Genomic DNA, 6,019 nt, shown 5'->3' on the forward strand with positions numbered 1-6,019 from the left:
ATATATATCGCAAGTATCTGAAGCTAAATCATATGTTTTGCATGGATTTGAAGCTAAACCTTCTACGTAGCATTGATTTGAAGCTTAAACATGTGTTTTGCACGGATTTGAAGCTAACTCGTGTGTTTCCCTGCATTTGAAGCTATATCACTTATATCGCAAGTATCTGATGCTAAACCATTTTTTTCGCATGGATTTGAAGCTAAACCTTCTACATCGCATTGATATGAAGCTAATTCATGTGTTTCGCATGGATTTGAAGCTAAACCTTCTACATCGCATTGATATGAAGCTAACTCATGTGTTTCGCATGGATTTGAAGCTAAACCTTCTACATCGCATTGATTTGAAGCAAAATCATGTGATTCGCTTGGATTTCAAGCTAACTCGTTTGTTTCCCCTGCCTTTGAAGCTATATCACTTATATCCCAAGTGTTTGAAGCTAAATCATTTGTTTCGCATGGATTTGAAGCTAACTCGTTCGTTTCGCCTGCATTTGAATCTGTATCACTTATATTGCAAGTATCTGAAGCTAAATCATTTGTGTTGCATGGATTTGAAGCTAAACTTTCACATAACATTGATTTGAATCTAAGTCATCTGTTTCGTATGGAGTTGAAGCTATCTCGTTTGTTTCTTCTGCATTTGAAGATAAATAACATATATCGCAAGTATCTGAAGCTAAATCATTTGTTTCGTGTGGATTTGAATCTAACTCGTTTGTTTCCCCTGCATTTCAAGCTATATTACTAATATCGCAATTATCTGAAGCTAAATCATGTGATTCGCTTGGATTTGAAGCTTAGCCTTCACCTTCGCAATTGATTTGCTGCTAAATCATGTGTTTCGCATGGATTTGAATCGAAACCTACTACATAGCATCGATTTGAAGCTAAATCGTGTGTTTCGCTTGGATATGAAGCTAACTCGTTTGTTTCGTCTGCATTTGATGTTATATCACTTATATCGCAAGAATCTGAAGCTAAATTATTTGTTTCGCATGGATTTGAAGCTAACTCGTATGTTTCGCCTGCATTTGAAGCTATATCATTTATATCGCAAGTATCTGAACCTAAATCATTTGATTCGCATGGATTTGAAGCTAAACCTTCTACATCGCATTGATTTGAAGCTAAATCATGTGATTCGCTTGGATTGGAAGCTAACTCGTTTGTTTTCGTCTGCATTTGAAGCTATGACACTTATATCGCAAGTATCTGAAGCTAAATCATTGGTTTCGCATGGATTTGAAGATAATCCTTCTACATGGCATTGATTTCCTGCTGAATCATGTGTTCCTCATGGATTTGAAGCTAACTCGTTTGTTTCGTCCGTTTTTGAAGCTATGTCACTTATATCGCAAGTATCTCAAGCTAAATCATTGGTTACGCATGCATTTGAAGCTAACCCTTCTACATCGCATTGATTTGCTGCTAAATCATGTGTTTCGCATGGATTTGAATCGAAACCTACTACATAGCATCGATTTGAAGCTAAATCGTGTGTTTCACTTGGATTTGAAGCTAACTCGTTTGTTTCGCATGCAGCTGATGCTATATCACTTATATCCCAAGTGTTTGATGCTAAATCATTTGTTTCACATGAATTTGAAGCTAAACCTTCTACACCGCATTGATTTGAAGCTTAATCATGTGTTTCGCATGGATTTGAAGCTAATTCGTTTGTATCCCCTGCATTTGAAGCTATATCATTTATATCGCAAGTATCTGATACTAGTAACACACAGCATTGATTTGAAGCTTAATCATGCGTTTTGCATGGATTTGCAGCTAACTCGTTTGTTTCGTCTGCATTTGGAGGTATATCACTTATATCGCAAGTATCTGAAACTAAATCATTTGTTTAGCATGGATTTGAAGCTAAACCTTCTACATCGCATGGACTTGAAGCTAACTCGTTAGTTTCGCATGCAGCAGAAACTATATCACCCATATCCCAAGTGTTTGCAGCTCTATCATTTGTTTCGCATGGATTTGAAGCTAAACCATCTAAATCGCATGAATTTTAAGCTAAATCATGTGTTCCGCATGGATTTGAAGCTAACTCGTTTGTTTCGTTTGCACTTAAAACAATATCACATATATCGCTAGTATCTGAAGCTAAATCATTTGTTTCGCATGGATTTGAAGCTAACTCGTTTGTTTGGCCAGCAATTGAATCTATATCACTTATATCGCAAGTATTTGAAGCAAAATCACTTGTTCCGCATCGATTTGAAGCTAAGCCTTCTACTTCGAATTGATTTGAAGCTAAATCATTTGTTTCGCTTGGATGTGAAGCTAGCTCGTTTGTTTCGTCTGCATTTGAAGCTATATCACTTATATCCCCAATGTGTGAAGCTACATCATTTGTTTCGCTTGGATTTAAAGCTAAACGATCTACATCGCATTGATTTGAAGCTAAATCATGTGTTCTGCATGCATTTGTGAAGCTAACTCGTTTGTTTCCCCTGCATTTGAATCTATATCACTTATATCGCAAGTTCATGTGCTAAATCATGTGTTTCGCTTTGACTTGAAGCTGTACCTTCTACATCGCATTGATTTGCAGCTAAATTATGTGTTTCGCATGGATTTGAATCTTACTCGTTTGTTTCGCCTGCATTTGAAGCTATATCACTTATATGGCAAGCATTTGAAGCTAAATCATTTGTTCCGCATGGATTTGAAGCTAAGCCTTCTACATCGAATTGATTTGAAGCTTAATCATGTGTGTCGCATGGATTTTGAACCTATATCATTTGTTTTCGCATGGATTTGAACCTAAGCCTTCTATTTCGCAATGATTTGAAGCTAAATCATGTGTATCGCATGGATTTTGAAGCTAACTCGTTTGATTCGTCTGCATTTGAAGCTATATCACTTACATCGCAAGTATCTGAAGCTAAATCATTTGTGTCGCATGGATTTGAAGCTGAACTTTCTACATAGTATTGATTTGAAGCTTAATCATGTGTTTTGCATGTGTATTTGAAGCTAACTCCTTTGTTTCCCCTGCATTTTGAAGCTATATCACTTGTATCGCAAGTATTTGGAGGAAAATCATTTGTGTCGCATTGATTTGAATCTAAACCTTCTACATCGCATTGATTTGAAGCAAAACCTTCTACATCGCATTGATTTGAAGCTAAATCAAGTATTTCGCTTGGATTTGAAGCTAACTCGTTTGATTCGCCCGCATTTGAAGCTATATCACTTGTATCGCAAGTATTTGTAGGAAAATCATTTGTTTCGCATAGATTTGAAGCTAAACCTTCTACATAGTATTGATTTGAAGCTTAATCATGTGTTTTGCATGTATTTGAAGCTAACTCGTTAGTTTCGCCTGCATTTAAAATTATATCAATATATCGCAAGTATCTGAACCTAAATCACTTGTTTCGCATGGATTTGAAGCTAAGCCTTCTACTTCGTATCGATTTGAAGCTGAATGATATGCATCGCATGGATTTTGAACCTACCCCGTTTGATTCATCTGCATTTGCAGTTATATCATTTATACCCCAAGTGTTTGAAGCTAAATCATTTGTTTCGCATGGATTTGAAGCTAAACCTTCAACATCGCATTGATTTGAAACTAAATCATGTGTTTCGCTTGGATTTGAAGCTATACCTTCTACATCGCTTTGATTTGAAGCTAAATCATGTGTTTTGCATGGATTAGATGCTCACTCGTTTGCTTCCCCTGCATTTGATGCTATTTCAGTTATATCGCAAGTATCTGATGCTAAATCATTTGTTTCGCATGGATTTGAAGCTAAACCTTCTACATCGCATTGATTTGAAGCGGAATCCTGTGTTTTGCATGGATTTGATGCTAACTCGTTTGTGTCCCCTGCATTTGAAGCTATATCAGTTATATCGAAAGTATCTGATGCTAAATCATTTGTTTCGCATGGATTTGAAGCTAAACATTCTACATCGCATTGATTTGAAGCTAAATCATGTGTTTCGCATGGATTTGAAGCTAACTCGTTTGTTTCGCCTCCATTTGAATCTATATCACTTACATAGCAAGTATATGAAGCTAAATCATTTGTTCCGCATGGATTTGAAGCTATGCCTTCTACTTCGCATTGATTTGAAAATAAATCATGTGTGTATCGCATGGATTTGATGCTAACTCGATTGTTTCCCCTGTATTTGAATCTATATCAGTTACATCGCAAGTATCTGATGCTAAATCATTTGTTTCGCATGGATTTGAAGCTAAACCTTCTACATCGCATTGATTTGCAGCTAAATCATGTGTTTCGCATGGATTTGAAGCTAACTCGTTTGGTTCTCCTGCATTTGTAGCTATATCACTTATATCGCAAGTATCTGAACCTAAATCATTTGTTTCGCATGGATTTGAAGCTAAGCGTTCTACTTCGCATGGATTTAAAGCTAAGTGATGTGTATCGCACGTATTTTGAAGCTAACTCGTCTGATTCGTCTGCGTTTCAAGCTATATCACTTATATCTCAAGCGTTTGATGCTAAATCATTTGTTTCGCATGGATTTGTAGATAAACCTTCTACATCACATTGATTTGAAGCTAAATCATTTGTTCCGCATGAATTTGAAGCTATACCTTCTACATCGCATTGATTTGAAGCTAAATCATGTGTTTCGCTTGGATTTAATTCTAGTTCGTTTGTATCTTCTGAATTTGACACTATATCACTTATATCGCAAGTATCTGAAGCTAAATCATTTGTTCCGCATGGATTTGAATCTAAACCTTCTAAATCGCATTGATTTGAAGCTAAATCATGTGTTTTGCTTGGATATCCCAAGTGTTTGATGCTAAATCATTTGTTTCGCATGGATTTGAAGCTAAACCTTTTGCATCGTATCAATTTGAAGCTAAATGATATGTATCGCATGGATTTTGAAGATACCCCGTTTGATTCGTCTGCATTTGCAGCTATATCACTTATATCACAAGTGTTTGCAGCTAAATCATTTGTTTCGCATGGATTTGTAGCTAAACCTTCTACATCACATTGATTTGAAGCTAAATCATTTGTTCCACAAGAATTTGAAGCTATACCTTCTACATCGCATTGATTTGAAACTAAATCATGTATTTCGCTTGGATTTGAAGCTATACCTTCTACATCGCTTTGATTTGAAGCTAAATCATGTGTCTTGCATGGATTAGGTGCTCACTCGATTGCTTCTCCTGCATTTGAAGCTATTTCAGTTATATCGCAAGTATCTGATGCTAAATCATTTGTTTCGCATGGATTTGAAGCTAAACCTTCTACATCTCATTGATTTGCAGCTAAATCATGTGTTTCGCATGGAATTGGAGCTAACTTGTTTGATTCGTCTGCATTTGAAGCTATATCACATATATCGCAAGTATCTGAAGCTAAATCATTTGTGTCGCATGGATTTGAAGCTGAACCTTCTACATCTCATTGATTTGCAGCTAAATCATGTGTTTCGCATGGAATTGGAGCTAACTCGTTTGATTCGTCTGCATTTGAAGCTATATCACTTATATCGCAAGTATCTGAAGCTAAATCATTTGTGTCGCATGGATTTGAAGCTGAACCTTCTACATAGTATTGAATTGAAGCTTAATCATGTGTTTTGCATGTATTTGAAGCTAACTCGTATGTTTCCCCTGCATTTGAAGCTATATCTGTTATATCGAAAGTATCTGTTGCTAAATCATTTGTTTCGCATGGATTTGAAGCTAAACCTTCTACACCGCATTGATTTGAAGCTAAATCATGTGCTTCGCATGGATTTGAAGCTAACTCGTTGGTTTCACCTGCATTTGAAGCATTATCAATATATCGCAAGTATCTGAACCTAGATCATTTGTTTCGCATGGATTTGAAGCTAAACCTTCTACATCGCATTGATTTGAAGCTAAATCATGTGATTCGCTAGGATTTAATTCTAGTTCGTTTGTATCGCCTGAATTTGACGCTATATCACTTATATCGCAAGTATCTGAAGCTAAATCATTTGTTCCGCATGGATTTGAATCTAAACCT

This window comes from Megalopta genalis, unplaced genomic scaffold (assembly GCF_051020955.1).
Source record: "Megalopta genalis isolate 19385.01 unplaced genomic scaffold, iyMegGena1_principal scaffold0310, whole genome shotgun sequence".
NCBI classification, from domain to species: domain Eukaryota; kingdom Metazoa; phylum Arthropoda; class Insecta; order Hymenoptera; family Halictidae; genus Megalopta; species Megalopta genalis.